Raw genomic sequence first — 22,718 nt, forward strand, 5'->3', positions numbered from 1 at the left:
GCAGGTCAAGCTCTGCCGCGTTAGGGACTGTACCCAACTGCAGCGAGGCTTTGCAAGGCAGGAAGAAGTGGAAATGAGCAGGGAGGAGGTGCGTTCAGAGGCTTCGCAGCACCACTCTGAGAAACATGGGTCTGCGCTATCAAAGCACCCTCCGATCCCTGAAGGAGGCAAGCCGAGCCTGGGAGAGGCACAGAGCTGCGGGGCACAGAACAGCAGCAGGTGGCTACCGGAGTTCAACCCAACCCAGCTTAGAGCCTGAGGCTGCCCGGTCTCGTCCGCCGCGTGCGCCGGGAGCGGTGAGCCTTTGCCGCTCCTGCTGCAGGGCCCGGCGTGGCAAACCGCTGCTACCGAGGCTGATCAGAGGGGAGCTTGGAGAGTGCCTCGGAAGAAGTCTGTAGCTGTCAGGAAGCGTGAGGGCGGCTCCACCTACAAGCTTGGCTGAACTTTGGGCCCGCTTTGGTTTTACTCTGAAAAGACGAGGCACGTTAGCAGCCAGGAGGCAACCCAGAAAGAAGGTATCGACTCACCTCAGGCTGTCATTTTTCGTGGCAGCGTTGGAATCGCAGCGTTGGCTCCCCTGCTGTTTAATATGTCTAGCTGTCACTGTAACTGCCTCGAGAAAGTTACAGCTATGGGTGGAGAGGCAGGTGATGCCGCTATTAGCGTGTGAAGCCTTGCTCCCGAAGAGCGGAGGCAGCGTAACGTGTTAAGCAGAGCGTGGGTTTGGCGTTGGCCAGTTGCCTCTGCTCTTTGCTAGCACTTTGCACGGAGCTCGCTCTGAGAGCGACTGTGCTTTGTTCTGCAAGTCAGCTGCAGCCTGCCTGGTGTGGTACGGCCCACCTCTTGATTTATTTATATATATATCTCTCTTTTTTTTTTTTTTTTTTTTTCCTTCACTGACTCTTTGACACCCACCACCTCCCTGCCAGCCTGGTGTGGCTGATCAAGCTGTTCAAACAACTGGAAGACATCAGAAGTTAAACACTCATTATTTTAATTTGATGCTAATCATGTGTTAATGAGACTAATCCTTGCAATGATTCAGGTAATTTGCTTAATGGCTGCCCAGAGTACAGATTACAGCAATCAGTCACGTCTGATAAGATGTCTGTTGTGGAGGAGGTTGTCAGGTGAATGAGGTGGGAAAAGACTAAGGAGTAAGGTCTGATCTCCTGTAAGTCGGGAGCCTTCCTGCTCGGAAGGGGGAGGTCGAAAAGAAGTCCTGCTGCACGACTTTGCGCTTCACAACCAGATTTGTGGCCTCCGGCAGCCAGGGAAAAGCAATTCCGATGGCTGTGCTTAAGGGCTGCTCTGTCACGGGGGTCTGATCCTCTCCTGCCTTGAGAAGAAGTCATGTGTGAGGGCTTACACCAGGGTCTGAGTTGGACACTTTGTTTTCTTGAGGTCGTTTGGGTCATGGCAGAGCCTTCAGGTGTAAAAGACATCTGAATCTGATGGAATGTGATAGGTACTGGTTTGGATCCTTTGCTAGTATGAAACAGCATAATACTGCTGGAATTCCACTATTCTGTGTGAGGAAACCCATCATGGGCCGGTCGGAGTGCCTCTCTGCTTCCAACCGTGTTCCTGCTTCCCTGCTGTGCCTTCCCAGTTCCCTTCAAGGGCTGTTCGTTGGAGGAATGTAACACTAACTACAGAAGTAGGGTCGCTGGAGTAAGTCGCTAGGGTTCTACTCGGCGGTTGGAGAAGTTGCTCATGTCAGCGGTCTGTATAGTCCCAGTACGTGAACAACAGGGCTGTGTTCTGCAACTGGGCCCAGCTGCGGGTTATGCTTGGCTTAATTCCTAATACGATACGGTGGTAGAAACTTGATCTGGATGTATCATATATATTTATCTTTGGATTTCCTCACAGCATTGCTTCTCCTGCTGTCTGTCTTTCAGTTGTAAGCCCTTCAGAGTAAAGACAGAGTAAAGACAAACCCATTTAAGCATTTAGTTCATAATTCAGTTCATAATAATAGACAAATACTACACTAAGTATTTGTCAAATGTTAATAAAATAAGTGTGCGTAGCTGACAGTTAGGAGACTGAGAGGAAAATCTAGCAATGGAGAAAAATAGGTTTGTGTATTTTGGTCACCGCAACTCAAGTGCTACTTTGTCGTAGGTTTTGAGTACTACACCTGAGAAATCGTAGGAGGGAATGCTTTGGAATTTAAAAACCTTTGTTAACATTTTTATTGTTGTTAATTGTTTCAGAAAGCCACCAAGAATCCAAGAAGTTCCTCAAAAAGGCAGTTGTGGAGCATTAGACAGCGCACTTGACCTAACGCCGCCGCATCTGCACCGCGTTCCTAGCTGGCCTGCTGTCCGCTCTAAGGTGAGTCACTTGACTCTGGTTCTGCTCAGATTCCTTTCCAGCTTTTCGTAGATCATGCTTCGATAATTTAAAAGCTTTTCAGTATAGGTATCTCTGTTTACACGCTTAATAACCTGTGAAGGCAAAAGATCAATAAGGACTTCTCTCTGCTGAAACCGTATAAAAAAACCCCACCCAAAATACATACTTGTTTACCTGGACAAGGTGGGCAAAACAGGTGAGGAGGTAAGTCTTACCCTTTTTTCTACAGGAGAGGAAACGAGATGTAGGGCAGTCTGGTCACAAAGGGCAGACTGAGAATGAAACTTAAGTCCTGTGCCGTAATTACAAGGCTGTGTCTTGATTATTGTCTTCGTAGCGTATCGCTTAAACTGGAAATCTACATCGCTTCTGTTAGCAATGAAACCTGAGATATCTCTTTGAAGCTGCTCGTATCCATGCTGTATTCCAGCAGATCTTTGTTGGATGCAGTGAGATTCCTCTTTCAAGGTATTTCAACAGAAATACTAATCCAGCATGAAAAAGTACTTCTCATTCAGAGTGAACCAAGCCTAGATGTACATGAGAGGACGCAGGTAGCCAGATCTTACCGTTGGTAAGATGGTAATGTTTGGGTGCTTGTCAACACATCCCCTGTACCTGTCACTGTAGGCACATATACTTAACCTCTACATGCTGAGCCTCAGCATCTGTATGTTCCAGAGCTGCATGGGCTTATCTGTGCGTTGGCTGTCTCTAAACCCATAGAAAAAACAACTGGAGAAACCTTTTCTTATGTGGGAGATGCGTAGCCCAACAGCTACCTGTGAACTGGGGCTTGTGTTTTACCCTGTCGCCTACAGGAGCAGGATATTGTTTCAGAGTTCTCATTCAGAGCACGTGGAAGAGACTGATGCATTGGATGTATGCGTGTTTGGGGGACGCAAGCAACATCTTCTTTTCTTCAAGGTGTATGTAAACAAAAATATTCCGTTATAAATTTGGAAAAATAAGCTTAATCTACAGAAGAGTATTGAAAGCTGGGCTGCCTGGAGTCAATATTTGAATTCCTGAGGAAAGCAACTCATAACCACCACTGTTCTCCTCCTGGCTTCTTCTAAGTAAGTTTAGGCAGACCCTGTTAGGCGACTCCAGTTGTGTCGGGAACTGCACACCCTTGGGGACCTAGGGCTTAAGCATATACTGCTGGGAAAAACGTGCTGAGGGAGGAGGAAGAGGCAGAACAGTTCAGGTCAGTGCTGGTGATGTCAGGCAACTAAAATACAATCCTGAGGGCAAGGGGAAGTGCTGTTTTAACAGCCACGTTGAAGCACCTGGTGAAGTGTCAGCCCCCAAGGGCTTGCTAACAACTGTTAAGAATACGGTGAGCAGAGCTGCAAGGCACAGAGAACTGGACTTCCTTAGCACTACAGGAGTGCAGTGAAATTTGTCTCATTTTCCCGGATTGGGATGTAGGTATGAGGTGGGTTTTGGGCTTCCTAAAGTAAAGAACACAGTGACTTTTTCTAAACCTGGCTTAGAAGAAAGCCACTAATCATGTTCCTGTCTGCAAATTCAAGAATTGGAAAGCATCTTCCGCTTGTCTTTACGATGCGCGGCAGAAGTTACTATTTGTTCGATGATATTTTGGTTCAGCCGTTTGCGGCAAAATATGCTTGGATTTAATCAATTTGCATCTCTGCTTAAGGCCCAAATTGTTATAGGCTTTAGGGAGATGACATTGTCCTAAAGCACTCGTTTAATGATTTAGAGTAAACAGATGGTTTTATTTTTTCCCATTAGAACCTTTCAGCTTTTCTAGTTACATAGAGATAATAATTATATCTCTCACTTTGATTAAAATGCACAGTATTAACGTCTTACTCTGGTTTCAATTGCATTATTTCTCTGTGGGTTTTATTAAGTACTGTGGAGTTAACATCATGTACAACAAGCTGTGCTACGCAACTCTCGGTATCAGCTGACATTGAATGCAAGACAGCTGTTTCTTGACAGGGCTAACAGCGCGTATTTGGTGGCGTTAAAGAAGGCTGCTATGCTGCGCTTGCTTCTGTGAGCATTTTTTCTTGTAACAGTATCTGTTAGATGATATTTGGCCAAATAGTAGACAATAGAGAACAATAGCGATTAGGTGTTGTTACGTTCTTGACTAATTGGCTTTGAAAACTGCATTGAAATTCGGGAAGAGCACCGCGCTCCTCAGGAGCGGGAGGAATGACTTTGAATGCGCATCCTAATAAGGAAGTTGGGAAATTCAGGGCTCGATTCAAGGAAGTCGGTTCAGAGGTGTCACAACAATAACCACAACAGAAGGTTGTGAGAAGAGATGTCCTCTTCTGGATTTAGGCGGTGGTCGTCTTGCGTTTGAAGCTATGTCTGTTCTTAGGTGCTTTCTGTTGATCATCCGAGGAAGGATGCACCGGCATCGCTGCAGTAATCGTTGGCTTAGCCCGAAGTCGATGGGGCAGTGGCAGTGCTCTTACCAACCCTTTCCAGCAACAGAGCTGTGGGGGGGCGGATGGAGTTTGCAGAGGATGGTCAGTAACAAACGGCTGGAGAACGCTCTTGTCCCTCAGCCAGAGTAGCTGGGAGCTAAGCTGGCCATCAGCTGATGGTGGACTCTTCCAAACAGGGTAGTAGGACAACTAGGTGTCACCTGAAATTAGTGTGACAGATACCCGAGATCTGCATGTCCACAGGGAAGCAGATGATATCTCAGAGAGCCAGTAACTTTGTGATAGGTAGCTGGAGCTTTGGAAGGTAGATAAAATTCTGTGATGTGATGGCTGATTTGACGTAGTTGTGTGTAGCCTTGTCTGGAAGGTACAGGAGGCTGCGTCGTTTTAAGCTCTCAAGATAGCCGCTCATACAGAGGCTCGATGACAAAATGTTGAGCACGTAGAATTTGGGATTGGAATGAAGCAGGATCTTGTTCCAGCCTTGGGTTTGTTTTGTTTTTTTTTTTAAGTGATTACTGAGCAAAAATGTTAATCGTATGTCAGAGTCAGTGGATTGAGCCGAAGGTTGAGACTGCTTTTTAACAGGTAAAAGGGTCTGGTTTAGAAATGCTGTCCAGGAACATCAGTATTGAAACTCAAAAAAAAAAAAAAAAAAAAAAAAAAAACCCATATGGTTTATTTACAGTTTGTGATAAAGTGAGTGGCAGTCCCAGTTTATATGTTTTATGTCTTGTGCTGGTTAGTTTTATAAGTTGGTCACTCAGTGATCACTTGACCTGTCATTTTTGCAATTATTTGTGAGCACTTGAGGTTTATCAATTACTTTTCCAGGCTGTAATTTACCTATTTTGAGAGCATAATTTGTTTATAATGTATGTTTTAACAGCATGATTTGTTTCGTGTTTGTAATTAATTTTGAGCTTTGAGTCTAAAATTGCATGACAAATGATTATGGAGAGAGCTATTACCTTGAATATTGCTGCTAAAGAGTTGTAATATACTGGAACTTTGTCTCTTTTATTGCTGGGTTCCTTTTAGCGCTCTTGGGACTGGGATTTAGGGATGGTATTGACAGAAGAAACATAGGGTACGGTGACATTGCTACACGAGGACCGGTGGAGTTAGCACTTGCATCCCTCTAAACAATTTGCTAGCGTGCAAAGTGAACCTGAAGTAAGGGAACGTGTGTGAGAAGGGCTTTATCCCCAGCTGCAGAAAGTTCAGGAAAGAATTGGAGAATGGGTGTAGAGGCTGGAGATGGAAAGACTTGGAACTCGAATCTGTCTGTTTTATGCTATGGAGGTGGGAGGGGAGTGACACGGTTTTGGTTTGTCACTATCTTTGCAGTGGGGAAACGAGTTCTAAGGGGCTGTTGTGCACAGCGGAGGAGAGAGTACAGCATAAGGGAAAAGATGGGAAACGCGAGTCATAAGTTGCGTTTAATGAAAAGATCAGGCAGCAGGTTTGAATCCATGAGGAGGACGTATTTAATTACATGACGCTTAACTCAGTTGAATGCCTTGTCACAGGTCTACTAGAGTAGACAAAAAAGTTCAGGCACTGGAAAAAATGAGATGGAAAGAAAGCCCCGGTACCGTGCTGTCGATGCTGTGAGTGTAGGCTGTGTTTACTGTAAGGGTACTCTGCTGGGTTATGAACTGTCTGCCCTCTGCACAGATGAAGTCCGGTGTTGACCTCATCATTTTAGCCAGACGAATTCAAATCACTAGACAAAATTAGTGAGAGTGCTCTTACACACACTCTGTTCAGGCCTAACCGATTTGTATTTCACAAGGAAACAGAGCAGATGATGTCAAGCTTCCTTCTGGTGCTAAAATAAAAAAAAAAAGAGCCTCTTGGTCTCTTAATTAAGAGTGCTGTTAATTTTACTCTGCCAGGTGGTTGGCAGTTAGGGCTTGGTTTCAGACTGGATTTTCATGGGTTGGTCCTCTGCTGACTCACAATTACGGGACAGAAATTGGAGGAACAAAGTGATTTTCCCTCACAAATTCAGTTGGAGAATGTTGCTATGGTGCCAATGTTGGGTTTTTTTTTTTTCCTGAAGAGTATTTGAAAGTTTCTCAGTAACTTCTTAGCCACTGAGCTGCCTTTGGTAAGATCCCACAAAAGACGCCTGCTACTCTTGAATTCATTACGTAACCATAGGGCTTTTCTAGTCTTCTGAAAATGCTGTATTATTATGCAAAACAAAATCATCGTAACCAGAGATGGGAAATTTCACTGTGTTCCTCTGACCAGATAGTATACCTTAAGATGAGAAGAGAAACTGATTCTAGCCTAACTCTTGGCGAACACCGATTCTGTAGTCTGCCTCGGTGGAAAACCTTCTCTCTAGGCCTTCTCGTTTCCAACTGAAACTGTAACTTCTCACTGAAAGCTTGTTTTCAATCTAGAATTATCGTGCGGTGTTAAAGTACCTGACGGCTGTTCTCTGCCTTGAAAAAGTTGATGTACATGGAGGGTGACATTTTCCAATCTCTGTGCAAAGCTCTGGTGTGTGTCTTACTGGAATTTTAAGTAGGCTTTAAGTATGTGCTAGCAATAAGCGTGCACTGTTTAGATCGTGTGCAGCTGAAGTAAAAAAAGAATGTGAACAAACCCATAAAAGGAGGAGTACGAACAACAGGAAGGATGTAGTAAATGATGCTACTTTTGTAGCTTTTTGGCCCAGTAAAACTTCTTTCAGAATAGCAAATGAGCTGCTCTTTATGACAGCTTTTTCTTATACCTTGTTCCTAGAGAGTTGAGCAAAGCGCCTCGAAACAATACAGACAATCCAGAAACAGGAAATGGTGATTTCTTCCATTAAAAGCAAATTTTATCTCTGTCCTTTTCTCTTCTCAAGGAGCTAGGTTTGGAAAAAATAACTTTCCCTGAAACGAGTGAAGGTTTCTTTTTCCTGTAAAGGCAAGGTTTCCTTTTTTGAAAACGATAAAAGACAATCCAACAAGCCAAAGGAAATGTTGAAAATTTCAGTTTCAAACATTTGTTGGACATACCCAGAAATGTGTAATTTCTCAATGAAACTACGTGAGGCTGAAAGCCGTTTTTACAAGCAGGTAATTATTGTACGATGAGGGTGATTTGAGGGAGGCTCAGAGTTACAAATGGCTTTTGAAGGACTTTGCGAATAGGGTGAAAGATAGCAAAATTCAGTTTGAAGTTGTTTAAGTATTTAAAAACGTGACAGTGTTTTCTACTTTAAAACACAGAAAAAGTTTTTAGGTAGAACTTGGATGGAAAGCTTTACTTCACGTGACATTTTTATAAAGTTCTGCACAGTAAGTGGCGTTTTAGAATGAAAATGCGCATTGTTTAAAAAAATGCACGTCTAGAGATACAAATTAGTCTCTGTAAATAAAAGTTTAAGATAGGCAGCTTAATTAAAAGAATTTGTAGGTATATATTTTGTTTTTAACATTCTCAACAGTGCTATATGTAGACACGTGTGGCTTAAAGAGCCAGAGATCCGTGTGCTTCTGTGCGTTAAGATACGTGTTTCTGCCTCTACTAAGTTGAGTACCTTAACAGCAGAACTTCTATTTAAAGAGACTTTAGTTTTTTGTTAAAAACTGTTTACGGGAAATTAACAACTTAGCTTTGTATTTGGGCAGTGTGTGGTATGGCTCAACTTTCCTGGCCATTGACTAACAGACATTTCAAGTATATATTCTTCAAACTCTTCAGGAGGAACCGGTTGGAAATATGCACAAGGGTTGAAGCGGGCAGTGGTATTTGCGATGCTGGCAGTAGCTCGGAACAGTACGCGGTCCGGTCGTAGTTGCTGTATGTGCTCGCTCGTGAAACCTGCGATGAACAGCAGTCAATGGTGATGAGCCTCTTTTGTTTCCTTACCAAGATGAGTAAAAAGCGAGAGGGTTGGTGGAAGAATTTGCAAGGAGATCCCTTTTGTTCTCCCTAAACTTGAAAAGTTCATGACTTCTGTTTTGTCTAGAAGTACCTTGATGTGTGGGGATCATTTCTAAATGCTGCTGGGAGCGCACGAAAATGGAAATTGCAAAAACGTTACGGTTGGTCCTCTACTTCTAACTGATTTTCCGCTAACTTGTGTTTGGAAAAGCGCACATTTGGAACGTTTTTATAATGTAGACTATTATCCCTCTAATTCCCTGTCCATCTGTAGGATAAACGTTTAGACTGTGTGTAAACTATACCAAGTCTATATCATACATAATGTATGACTGTATATGATAATGTGCCATGAATGTCAAATTTTATTTTATTAAATATAAGCTGCTCTTCCATCTGCGCGTTGGAGACCCCATATATTGTTTGCCAAAAAAAAGCACAATTTCCAAGCGTTACATAATTTTGCATGGAACGATGTGAAATACCTCAGCTTCTTCTCTCCCTTAAGTTGTTACAACTGCATTAGTTCTAATTCCTCATTCATGGTTTCTTGTTGCTGTGTAAGAAGGGTGTCAGGCTCTGACGATCTAGCAGCAATGCAAGCTCAGCAGAGTTTGTCTGCCAGAAATACTGATGGCCGGATCCTTGACTGCTGTAACTCCGCTGGCTTCAGAGGTATTACCAACAGTTTATGCCGGTAAAGCTCCGTCCTCCGTCCCAGCCTTTCCCTGCAGCGATCCAGCACTCCAGCGATGATGAGGCCTTCAAATGAGCAAGGAGACAAATGTTTGTCGTAGCTTTTTAAGCTTTGGCAGACAAGCTGCTAGGACCTTTAGTTGGCACCTATCCGTGGTTCCAAAAAAGCCAACCTTGTCACGGCTGCCTTTTTTTTTTTTTTTTTTCTTTCTCTCCTTTGCAGAGATTTCGCATTGTATGTGTGCGTGTGAGTCTGTGTGTCTGTGTGTCGTGTGATACTCCGCAATAGAGATTGACAGGAACCAGAAGCCAGGTTCATCAAAGCCACAGATTTCTGATCCAGAATTACAGTGACTGATTTGTGCCAACACAGACCTAGACTGTCCAGATAGACTGAACAGGAGGAAAATGTAATGCCAAAAAGAAAGAAGCTGAAACCTAATTAATCAGAAACAAATAAGTCATCTTAATGGCAGCACAGAAGTAGTACCAATTTAATTTGAGAGTACCCTATGTTCCGTAAGGATGACATTGTGCAGTAATTCTAATGCCAGTTACTGCCGTCAGAATTGCTGAATAGTGAGAACCAAATGAGTTACTGCCTCAAATGGTCTGTATTTTGCACATTTAAAGCTCCCTGGTATTTTAAGTTCAAACTCTGCTAACGACTTTTTGCCTCTCTCCTGGCATCTCTGTGAAGCCATGTTGGCTTTTTTTGTTTTGTTCCTCACGGTGGTAGAGTAAGCAAGCCTCACAAATAGTCCAGCTGATGTTTAAGTCAGTAGAAGCCGTCAGACTGGGCAATGAGTGCTGCGCTTGTGTTGCGTTAGATATTATTAGCCTCAATATTAGAGAATTACTTAATATTAGAGATTAGAGAATGAAGACTTTGTGTTCTGTCACTGGGGCTGCCTCGTTGGATTCTTTGCCTTAGAAGAAAGATTCAGTCCCAGGACAAAGATGGAGAAGTAGGAAGACTAGCCAGAGCGATGACTGTTTCCTGCTCTGTGTTGGAGTAAGTGGAAGTGGTTGGGCATAGAGGTACGGGTATTTTGCATTTCCAGTTCATCAGCGAAGACCTTCAGAAGGAGACCTCGCTGGCAGTCACAGCCTCTCTCGGGGCTTTTACCAGCACGCTTTGCTTCGGATCACGCTGAAGTGGGGCTGCTCGGCACTTAGGGGAACGCAATGCGCAGGTATCTCACTTTGTTCCAGTGTGAAGCTGGGCTGGTGAATGGGATCGGGCACTTGCGTGTTCCTTGCTGCCCCGGGAGCTGCAGAAGCAGGTGAATCCTGCCTGCCCACCGAAAGATTCCCTCAGTTGAATCACCTTCCGCTGAAAAACCCATTCCATTTGCTTTACGAATGAGAGGATGCCGTGCCTTTTTAGAAAGGTCGCTTCAGCTCCCAGACTTACTCCCCGTGGACTGCTAGGAAAGGTGCTCAGTTTTTCTCTGGTCTTTTTTCCCCTTCTGTAATAGAGTACTCACTCCTCTTCATCGCTTCTCTGCCTTGTTTCTCTGGGCCAGGAAGTTTCGCCTGCGTACGGCATCCTGCCCACGGCGCCTCTCGAGTCCATCGGCTCGTTGCACGAAATAGCAACAGTAGAGTTAAATGTTGCAGGCTTGGAATTGCTTTATGCCTAGAACGTAGGGAGGGGGATTCGTGGAAGTGAGATGGGTGTGATGACGTAATAATGTGACATGTTCTTCAAGAAGACAGGCAAGGAGGTAGCGTTCTGCCTGAGGCAGACCTAGGAAGTTTGGTGCGTGACGGAAACTGCGAACGGGTTGTTTTTTCACGCCAGAAGTGGTGATGCTGTCTCAAGAGTGATGTCAAGTTACCAAAGGTCCCAGAGAACAGGAGAGGGAGGGAGGGAGGGAGGGGAAGAGTTCTGTCCAGGAGATCATCCCCACCCAGGACTTGGAGAACGCTGAAAAGGAGACGGGCAGCGTGAAGAAGCGGCACAGCTGGTGTTTTAGGTCAGTGGAGTTAAATTGCTTGGCAAGAGGAGAAGAGCCAGACTGAGACAACATCGCAGGACTCCTTTGCTGTTCCCTCTGGATTTGCTGTAAGCCTTTTGTTATTGCCTTACAGAAATGCAATTAAAGGGAGAGAGCGCTGCTTAAAGCCTCGATGCGGTCGTCATGACTGGGAGGGCAGTAACCAAGTCGATGACTACCAGGTACCTAGCTAATGGAAGTGCATGGGCAGTTCCATGGTCAGGGTATCCTGAGTGACTCCGACAGTGTGTCTTATCATTTGAGACAGATGCTCTGCTATGCTTGGGACCAACAGATAATGAAAGACAGTACCTGCTGGAAAAACTTGTACTTCAAATGCTCGAGACAGGTAAGATAGGAGAGGGCAGCCACAGGTGCTGGGAGCCCTAGGGATATAGGTAATGAAAGAAAGGAGACTTATGTCCTGATTCTGTCTCTCAAATGCTGACCTTCTTTGGATGTAATTTGGCATTCGGTTTTCAACAACTATTAGACCCTACGGATTAAAAAAAAAAAAAAACAAACAACCCAACCCTTAAGAGCAAACGTTGGATGAGAGAGAAGAATCACTTCTGTTTCCTTGGTTACAGAAGAACATGAATAAATTATATGGGGGAAAAAAAAATCCCTCGGTATATTCTGAGTGGTCATTTCTGACAACTGGTTCCTTAAGTGTTTACACCGGGGGGAATGAACAAGAGCTCATCCTCTCTGAAAATGGCCTGTATTGCTTGTGTAAGAGGCTCGAAAGCCCACCATAACGGGCAGCCAGACTCATGCTACGTTCAGTGTTCGGGCTGGGGCTGTGTGGTGACTGATAACGGACCGCCTGTTGCTGGCGTAGGGCTCAGGGAAGGGAAGAGGGGTCCTGGGGTCTCGTATCGCACCTCAGCTATACGTTAAGCTAACCCCCTCCTTACGACAGTCTCAAAATTTAAATGAGTTTAGGTCTGAAGCCTCATTTAGAAATCTGCGGAGCCTAATTTTCTACTAACTGGGCTTGCAAAGCCTGAGTGTGACTTCGGGTATTTCCATATGGAGCTGTTTTACCAGTATGAGGTGTGAATTGAAAGTTTCTCCTCTCTGGGAACATTATTTTGTGGACTGCTGTATTTTCACTTAAAAATACTTTCTTTCCAATCTAGTTGATGTCATTTTGGAAATAATTTGAACTAAACAAGCAAGCTATTCTTAGTGTAGAATAAGCAGATCCTTCTGGATAGCTCTGCCTTTTTAATTATGTGTTGTTTATTACGTAAGTGTACCAGTGACGCTCCTTCGATCCAGCAAGACTATGGATGTCTAGGTACCAAATCTGCTTTTGAAATGGGTCTTGGAATACGTTACCCTTGTCTTTGCGTAACCCCCGCTCCTGTCTCCGTTCTAAAGGCTACTGCAGCTATTCCACTATAAACCCAGATCTGATTTGTAGCTGGATTGCCTTCAGAGTCTCGTGGACAGAAGCTTTTGGCGATACGGCTTCGCTTGTACGAAACGCTTTTCATCCAAGGTACGGCGGAGGGAGTTTAACGACACGGGTCTGTGGCAAAGCCAGGAATGGAACAAAGGTCTTCAAAGTGCCAATTTTCCACCTTGGTTACAGAAGGAGCCTCAGAGAGGCTTCGTAAAGTCTGTAGGTGAGTCGCCAGATAACATCCCAGTGGACTAGTTTGTTCAGGGAAAACAACAGAAGGCAAATGAACTGCTCAGTGCTTGCAGGCAAAAAAAAGAAAGGAATGGTGACTGCATGTACGTTACGTACTGTGGAGGCTGGGACACAGATCATCTTTTCAAGGACGGTGATTTCAGGTGTCGCATGAATAAAGGATTGCTTTAATACTGCTCATGACTGTATCCCCCGAACAATTCGGGAGCGTTTGGTGTATTGTCTAAAATGGGTTTCCTTAGAGCTGCTGCGGCAAGGTGTTTGGCAAGCCTAAGAGCCATCAGACAAACAACAGAAGCGAAGGCTAGGAGATAGTTTACTTTTAATTACATTTGGGATGGTGAATGAGGGGTCACAGCTGTTACTGAGAACGGAATCAGATAGGGTTCTTTCCGGAAAAAGAGGCAATTCTTTAATGTGACATCACAGTAAAACCAAGCGTGCTGTCCTGTAGCAGTGGCCTTGGGGTTTTTTCTTTCTAAGCAAGAAACTGCTGGGTAGAGTAGGATGCGCTCAAATGGCAAAAGGCTGTCCTTTCGGGATCCACTGCCGTGGAGCTGGTAGCTTTTTGGAGCTCTTCAGGAAAGCGGTGGAGCTAGCGTACGTATGGGCTCGACATAGCGGATTACAGCATTCGTGTAAAATTGTAAATGAAGACCTACTGTCATGTGCAAGTTCAACAACATTCCTGAGTCGCACGTGGGTATTTTGAACAGTTGCGAGGCTGCAGCATGCAGGCAAATATTACTGCTAGGATTGTTTCTTGAAACAAGGGGCTTTGAGGATCATTTTGTTAATTTTTGCCATTTACGATTCTCAGACGTGAAAAGTTAACACAGTTTGGAAGACTTTTTTTTTTCTTTTTTCTGGCACTTACAAGTTCAGAACGCTTTTGTGCATTCCAAGCAGTCCTGCCCAGATCTACCACCTGTTCCATAATTCTGGGTATAGTCAGGGTATAGTTCTTTTCCATATGGGCAGCGTAATTCCATTAAGTAGCAATCCAGCACTCTTTTTTTAACATTAAACCTCGAGAGTTAATCATCCATCTGTGTGTAATCATTGATTCCATTAAGCCTTATGGCCTTGTCAGATTATCAAACATTTTAAACAGCGCTTTTTTCTTTTTTCCTTACTCGACAGCAAAAGCATTTGTTAGGGGGCATGATTAGATCGAAGTTTTTCAAGACATACTCCAATCTCATATAGACATTTACATTTTCCACACCTTCTCCCTGTTCCGAAATACAAAGCTTGCCTACGTAGCGTATGACACGAATGACCCTAAGTCACTCAAGTATTTCTTGACAGGTAATGCTGAGACATTTACTTGCTGTTAACACCCCACACACACCCCACCCTCACACCCCACCCCCCAAAAAAACCCCACCACACCCCCCACCTTTTTTTTTTCCTGATGATTCAACAATGAGGTGCTTACTCATATTTTCAGTTAAGTTTGGGGGTAGTTTGGTTGAAGTAAGAACAGACTCAGACCTTCAGACTGACTGATGCAACCAGCCTTTATTCTTGTAAAAATAGAGGAGACCTGGTTGAGAGATGGGCATGCAGAATTCTTCATATGAAAATAGAACCAAGAAAGCTGTTTCTGCCACGTAGGATTTGGAAAATAATGGCATGGTATTCCTGAAATTAACCATGTTCTCAAGTGATTTCCTAAATGTGGCGGTAAAACTTTGCATCAGCGTATAATTACAGCCTTATTCTTGTCCAGAAATCCCTGAAATCAGAGTTCAGTGGTGGTATCTGTTTGATGAAGAGGAAGGAAATGGCTTCAGAAGTGCTTAGCAAATCCCTGGTGGCCCCAAAGAGAGAAAATGGTCGGTGACTATTGCTGGTAACAGGTGAATGGTTGTTCGTGGCAGGAGTTACCACTTTTTTCCTCCAGACTTCTTTTCCTTCCCTACATATTAATTTCCCTTAATTGTATTTAGCATTAATGCGAGGGTAACAATGCGTGCTGCACGGGGAAGAAACAGCGATATTCAGGGTGAGCAAGGCAGCCCTTTACCATTTCAAAAACCTGTCGGAAGCGGTCAACACGATGTCCGCTCTTTCCGGTGAGGAATGCGACAACAGAGCTATGAAATGCAAATGAAGAACGTTGCCTAGTAATGGATGAGCAGTAGGAGGCCCTCACCCAGATAGTGTCTGTGCTGTGGCTTTGTACTGGAGGGAAGAGGACTGTTGCTTAAAAATGAGTTACAACATGCTGACTTAAGCCTGTGGTGAGGCTAGGAAGGGACGCGCTGCTCCTGGGAGCTCAGTCAGGGTCGTGGACCGCCTCCGAGACAGGAATCCAGGCATACCAGCTCAAGCACCAGATGTCTTAAGTTTTGCCCGGTTGAAAATGCTAAGGGTTTCTATATGGCTGAGGACAAATCTCTTGCAGTTGAACTATCTCCTCAAATCTTTAAATTGGATGAAGGAGCTACTGGAACAAAGCAAAAGCTAACAGAAGTAGGAGCCGTGATGGTAATTTTTGGTTGTGAATCTGTGTAATAGTAGACAGAAAAAAGCGCGTTCTTTCTCCTGTGGTCGCGTGCTGTTTGTTGGGCAGAAGAGCCTAGGATACACCCAGCTGAAGTCCCGAGTAGATGGAAACTGGTGCTGTGAAGATCGGTTGCAATATAATCTCAATCCATGACGGTTTGCAGATTTTACAATAAACGCAAAACTGGGGCATAAACGGGCTAAAAAACAATGGACAAACCCGGCGCCAGTTTTGAGCGGAACTGACAAAGTCTGGAATTGCAGTCAGTTAGTCAGCTTGCGACGCGTTATCTGAGAAGAAGCTCCTAATTGATTTCTGCTGCATTACGGTTCGACTTTGAAAACGTTTAGCCTGAAACTCAAAATGAAATCCTAGACTAGAAATGCATATGAAAGGGACGACTTGTTTTGCACAGACGTTGGGAAACGCCCCCGAAGAAAGGTGCGACACGTCAAGCCCTTAGATTGTGTACGCGTACAATAGTAATGTATGCTCTCGGATTGATTCTTAATCTCCTGAAGCTAGTGTAAGTCTGTTCACTGCCTTCTGCTGCCTTTCTCTCTCGTTGTGCGTACCTGAAGGTCTGCTTCACCTTCTGTGCCCGTCAAAAATTCCGTTTCCTATGGGCCTGGATTAGATTTGCCATGTGCCTATTTCAGATAATTCATCCTATGAAAAGTATGTATTTTAGCTTGATTTTTGATGACGCAGTTTACTCAAAATGTTTTTTGATGAAGAAACTGTGAAGATACTAAGGTTACTTGAGGGCTGAGGAGAAAGAGTGACCAGAAAAGTGATAAGGTTTTTATTTTGAAAGATTTCATGAATTTCAAAATCTAGGAAGTCCTGGCACAGAATCAAAATACCACGTTTTATTCCAACCACTGTGATGACTACTGAACCTGATCTAAAAAAAAGAAAAAAAAGCAGGGCAGGGGGGCTTGTTTCTTATTTCCTTGTTAATTACACTAATTTTTTTTCCTGAAAAATATTAGAGTGATAATTAGGCCACACATCATGTGTGGTTGGATAAATACTACTTACATGTTGAGAAAGGGGGCAGAAGAATTATATCTAATGAAAGGAACTGGTGCCAAATAGTAGAGAGATTTGTGTTTGTCTTACAGAAATCAAATTCATTCACCTCAGCTGAACTAGGATATCTTAAAATGCACTCCTAGAAGCACGGTTGCAGTCTGCGTACACCTGAAAAAAGATCAATGTGTTTGTTTAATTTGCAAATATATCATTAACTCTATTTTGTGAAGCACAAAGACTGTGTTTTGCAAACAGTGTCTTTACTAATCTTTAAATAGAGGTGTTAAATTTCTGTATTTTGTACAAAGATCAGGTACGCTGTTCTTAGCGGCGGGTTCAAGTCAGGCAAATTTTGGCAGAATGCCACCGTGGTGGATTAAGGTTTTGGTTAATTTAAAAAAAAAAAAAGTTAGGAAGTTAGAGGGGTTGCATTTGATCTAGTGAGCTAATATGCAACAGTGCTGGCATCACGAAGAACTGGAGTACTTGTTCCATTTCAAGCCTTAGAATTTTGCCTAAATTTTCCTGCTGATGTCTTCTGTCGGCTGCGTTATTTCAGCAACGTATATTTTACTTAATTGGCCATAAATAGTAATCTTAAGTCTATGGAGCACTTGAGGACAGAAAGCGCTCATCAGCTGTACGTATCAATGTTTGCTGTGTGTAAATACGGGAAATTGTTAGTAGGAACAAACAGGAGTATGTGGGACAAAACCTGGGTGTCCCTGCCGTGACCTGTGTGCTTTTGGGGCTTTCTTGTGTGTGTTCAGACACTTAAGTCCAGCCCGGCTCCCAGTGGCACCATTGGCAAAATTCTAGTTAGCATGAGTGAAGTGGCTGATGCCGTGTGTGGAGTTGTCTAGAAATGCAGTGTTTTGTGAACTCTGCATGTAATTTCGTGTGCTTGCGTGTTCCTGAGATAGAACAGCACAAGATAATGACTAATGGAATGAAACGGGGGCGAGGGGGGGTGTGCCGGACGGTCCCGCTGAGTTGAACACGATGACTTCTTTTGGCTTAGTGGGACGTTTGTCTTTGACTCTTTGGCTTCATGGATAGTTTAGATAGCAAGGTGATATCTGGTGTAAAAGGAGGCAACTATTACGCGTACGATGGTGTGTGTGAGAGCCTGGAAGACTGGTCTCAACTCTGTGTTCCACACCATATTTCTCTGTTCAGTGTCAGACATAGAAAACTTCATCCCGAGATAACTTTGTATATTGGGGACAGGCATCGTCTTTGTTAAATATTTGTCTGAAGCTTATTGCCGTGGGTCTCCCCTTTATGCTTTGAAAAGCTACCACTCCCAACATGACAACTTGTGTAATATTTGTTTTATTAAATGTGTCAATAGAAATTTCAGCTTTTTCTCCCTTTGCTTGTACTTAAGTGGTTGTCAGAAAGGGCATGAAAAAAAGAGGTGCTGGATCAAAGGGCAAACAATGGCTTTTTTTTTTTCCCCTTTTTTTTCTTTTAAATTCTAAAATTCCGGTTTGGGGTTTTTTAGGGGTTGTAGTAGCTCTGTGATGTAAAGTTTAGTGGTATAGGCAATGGTGCCCCTTTTCTGGAGACCTACAACTGTCACTGTGCTTCCGCGGCAGCCTGCTGGGTGTTCTCGCAGTGACCGACCGCAGTCACGGGCAATGTGAATCGCTGTGCCGAAGGCTAGCTGGGAGGAACGGCTGGCGAAGCCGCTCGCTCGCTGTGCTTTCTGGGAGTAAGGATGCCCTGAGAAAGGATGGGAGCGGTCACGTCGCTGGGACAGTCCGTGGCATGCTAATGCCATTGGGCAACAGCTGCTGTATAAAGAGACTCCGGAGCGTGTCCTTTTCCTACTAGCATTTGTCATATTTGTCATTTTTGTACAGAACTTGGAAGCCTTCGTGCGGCTGCTCTGAGTTTTCTCGGTGGTAGAGGGGCGGGTCAGTGTGGAGGCTGGGTTGGGGAAAAAAGTGGGAAAAAATGCATGCCAGCCCCCTGGAAACTTCCAATTCTGAAATTTTGAAAATGAAAAAATGTCCACAGTTGCAATTACAAAAATTCAGAATTAAAGCACTGAGTTTTCTGGCTGACAAAGAGGCTGAAGAACTGTTATTCAGTCAAAACGTATTGAGCCTGCAATTTCAAAATTTCTGATTTATTTTTTTTGTTTTTCCAAATTTCAAAAGTAAAAAGAAGGGAAGCAAGTTTAATTGCTGTTTATCTCCTAGTGTGTCTCTTGATCAGGTAGGAGGTACTCGAAAAGAATTTGTAGTGAATTTTCACTTGCTTTAAATCATGCTATAAATGTTACATGTTATGGATATAAGGAAAATAATTCTGCTTATCTGTTGAGCTGTCGGTTTGCACCGTGCACAACACAAGTCTAGTGGTAAAAAGTTGTCCGGCATGTGTAACACCCAAAAATCTGCGTGAGTCTCTTCTCCTTCAGTTGTAGAGCTGTTGTTTCCTTCTTGACGGCTTGTACTAGGAAAGACCCACTGAGTCCTGTTTTAAGCAATTAGAAAAGTTGCCTTTCTCCAATCAAAGAGAGGTATTAGTGAAATGAATGGGAGTAATTAAATCTAATTTAGTCATGTAAATGAGTTTAATTAAAAGAAATCTACCCTTTAATAACTTCAGGGGGAAATGCCGCTCCTTGCGGAGTTTGAAATTTAGTTAAGCTAACAAGACACAATAGCTGAACTGATGAGACCGTGATGTTGTAATCTGCTTATGTAAACAATGACATAAGCAGTGGTTAGTAGCGGCCTTTGGTTATGATGCAATAGGGTTCTGAAGCGTTGAGAGGTTGGGCGCCCCAGGAGCGATTGCTGTACGAGACGAGTTAGTACCTTCGCTTGGCTTTGAAGTCCCACCTACTTACATTTGTTGTGCTTGGGGAATTTGGAGAGAAAAACATGCGTGATTTTGGGTAAGAAAGCTATTAGGTACCCAGTTATTGCCAATTAATAGTAATAATTGCCATAAATTTAATAAAGGTTAGGATGGGTGGTTTGGCAGTTGGTACGGTGAATGGTAGAGAATCTGACAGAAGGCAGGCGGATTGGGCAGGGACTTTCTGCCGCTGCCTTCTCCTCAATTTACACACGTACAGGATTCCCTTGTATTCTCATTTCCTTTTCTGCAGTTGTTCTTTTTATTTTTCAGAAACCTCTCTCTTTTTCACTTCTTAATTTAGACGTGATGTGCTCTAGAACACGGTTCATTATTTCTGTGTTCTCTTGAAATGCTGCGTAGCTTATATGCTTTAAAACTTGTGCTTGGATGGTTTGTAATGTTTTTACACGCGCCCCTGCCCTGATATATTAGTAGTTTTCAACTCACCTACAAAACAGATATTTTTTTTATTTTTTTTTTTTTTTTTTACTTCAGAGAGGTTTTTAAAGACATTACTAAGAAATATGTTCTGAAATTCTCCCACTTTTCGGTGGCTGGCAAACACCTAGTCTCTTCTTCAACTCTACCTTACCAGAAAATAACACCAAAACATTAAAAAGCACCGTTTAAAAACTTTATTTTTCTCTGACTGTTTTAAATATTTTCTTCTGCTCTGTCATTCCACTCGGTAAGCTTTGAACAGCTCTTTACGTTCACGTCATTGCTTTCACATCTGGTTGACCGCCGTTCCCCTTGCTTTTGTTAGTCTGCTGAGAAATAGATCATTGTATACTCAGGAACTTATGTCTAGTGAAACTGAACTTATTTTGGGATATCGTCGGAGCCCACATGGAAGTTCCTTCAGTTTCCTGAAGAATTTTTTTTGTCTACAACACTTGCTATTTGATACTTCAGCTTCTATCAAGCTCAAATTAGGGGAACTAAAAGGCTTGTTTCCTTATTTGTGAAAATACTTTCACAAATTCTATTAAAAGTAGCCACAAGAGTATAATGGAAAACCTGAAACTTGTGGGACAACCAGGTGGAAAGAATGGTCAGCTTGATTTCTTCTGATAACGGGCCTCTCCTCATGTGTTGGTCTTTTTACAAACAAGCTCGCATGTCCAACTCGCTGGAGGTTTTACAGAATCGCATGTTTGGCTTTTGGCACGCACGTTGTGGTTTAGTATTTTGGGGAAAAAAACCCCCTTGAGCTGTTGAGCTACTCCACTGGATCCTACAAGACCTTCCTAAAAGAAGCTGTATTAATTCCGTAAATATCTGCTCATTGGCAATAAGCTTTTACTGCTTATTGATGAATCCTTAATAAATTGACTAGGGCACCAGTGGGAGGAAGGACACAAGAGAGCTCCCTGTTGTCTGTCTGAAAGTGGATGGCTCTGAGCTGTGTGGTTCCATCCTGACAGCCGAACCTCGTCCTTCCATCGCTCTGAGGGCGCGGGTGCCGAGAGGCGTCATTTGTAGCCCTTTCTGTTAGGGGAGTCGGGCGAGCCCCTCGGTGTTTCCTGGGGCAGGACCAACGGCACGGAGTTGAAAGGATGGCCGTGGGGAGAGCACGTCTGCTTCCAGCAAGGCTTCGTTTTCCTCCTTTGAGAGCATGTGTCCATCCTCTACAAGTTGTTGTTTCTGACTGTATCAGTCGAAGCCTGGACCTTTATTACGTGTGGCAAATGGTGAATTACAATTATTTTGATTTTCTGTATCATCTGTGAGGTGTAGCACTGACGTCATCCAAGTATCGTGACGGAGTTGTTAACAGTATTTCTGCCTCTCTCAGTATAACAAGGAAAGCTGGCAAAGAGAACTGAGAGGCATTGCGCTTTCCACGTAGAAAATGTCAAAGGTGCGTTAGAGCACTGTGGCGGGCTGGGGCTAATAAATCCAGGACGCTAAATGCCGTTAAGACTGCTTGCCCTCTTCTCCCATCTGGGATTCTTGAGGTATTATAAAGTACACTTAGAGCGGTGAAGAAATCTCACACCACAGTGTCTGAGAGAGGAGAATGGGGAGACGTTGCTCAAGAGCGGCTGAAGTGGCAGAGGGAGGATGGCCAAGGGGACGCTTTGCCCGGACTAAAAGCGGCCTCAGTGTAAGCAGCTGAGGCAGCCGTTGGGCCAGGGTTGCGCGTTCGCTGCTGGCGTAACGATCGCAGCTGAATTCAAGTCAGCGTTTCTGCAGCTGCCGGCAAAATCCACGTGGCTCTGTGTGTCGGTGGCAGGACGAGAAGGAACACCCAAGGCGGCAGGATGGAGCTCTGCTGGATTAAGAGTCTGCTAAGTCATTTCCGTATGGGGCATGGACGTTGACTGCCTTCAAAGAAGACTCAAACCTTCAGGCCTGGGATGGGAGTGTGGCAACCAGAGAAGAGCACCCGTACTGTACTCTGGTGAAACTGCTGCTTAATGTTTTCTGAAGTCTTAAACAGCTGTGAGCATTGGTGGGCTTGAACTAGTGTCACAGTCGTGGGCTGGGAAGTTCACCTTTGTGGCTTCAGCTGCTGCTACTGCAAGTCACGCTTCGAGCGGGGCGTCGCTCCGTGGCCGGCAGTCCAGTGGCGTAGCTTTTTGGAGCTGTGCCTCTTTCTTGGCCGGCTGTGAGAAAGCAGCACGTGATACACGTACACTGTAAACAGATAATTCTCGGTGAATCATGACTTCAGACCCATAAACGCTGTGTTATGTTTGCAGTAATGGTAATAAAAAGCCCAGAGGCAAGTTAGAAAACACATGAATTCAAACAACAGTTAAATGGAGCTGAGCGAGGGCAGGGGAGAGAGGAACAGTGTCTGATTCCAGCGAGCTCCCCGCCTACGGTTTTTCGGCAGGCTCTGAAGGCACGGCGGTGTCTACGCTGCGGTGATGGCATTTCTTGTAGACCTACCTGACAGAGATTTAAATTGACTAGTCAAAGACAGCTAGCAATTGAGTGGTGGGAGCAGGGAGCTGTCAGCATGAGCTGACGAACTCTCCTGAGAAGCCAAGTAAATCCTTAGGTGAGTCCCAAGCTCCTCTTTTTGGCAAGGTTGGAGTTGAGCTGTTTTGACGCTGGCTCGTCCCTGGCTGACCTAATGCAGCCTGAAGCAGCTGCCCTCACCCTCTGAGTGAGTGCTAGTGAGTGCTCTGCCACGAAGGCAACTTCTTGCAAGTTGATCTTTATTAAGGTTTGGTTTCTAGCTGACGGCTCAGAAAACCAGGAAAAGAAATTCT

General features: G+C 44.1%; 1 long non-coding RNA gene across 1 annotated transcript in view; it reads left to right on the forward strand.

Moving 5' to 3' along the window:
- The window catches only part of LOC127016306 (uncharacterized), a 216,482-nt gene that overhangs the window by 115,179 nt on the left and 78,585 nt on the right, over nt 1-22,718 (forward strand). Inside the window, exon 3 of the long non-coding RNA XR_007766473.1 lies at nt 2,223-2,343. This is a non-coding gene — a long non-coding RNA (uncharacterized LOC127016306). The remainder of the gene's footprint in view (nt 1-2,222; nt 2,344-22,718) is intronic.

This window comes from Gymnogyps californianus, chromosome 4 (genome assembly GCF_018139145.2).
Source record: "Gymnogyps californianus isolate 813 chromosome 4, ASM1813914v2, whole genome shotgun sequence".
Classification (NCBI taxonomy): Eukaryota; Metazoa; Chordata; class Aves; order Accipitriformes; family Cathartidae; genus Gymnogyps; species Gymnogyps californianus.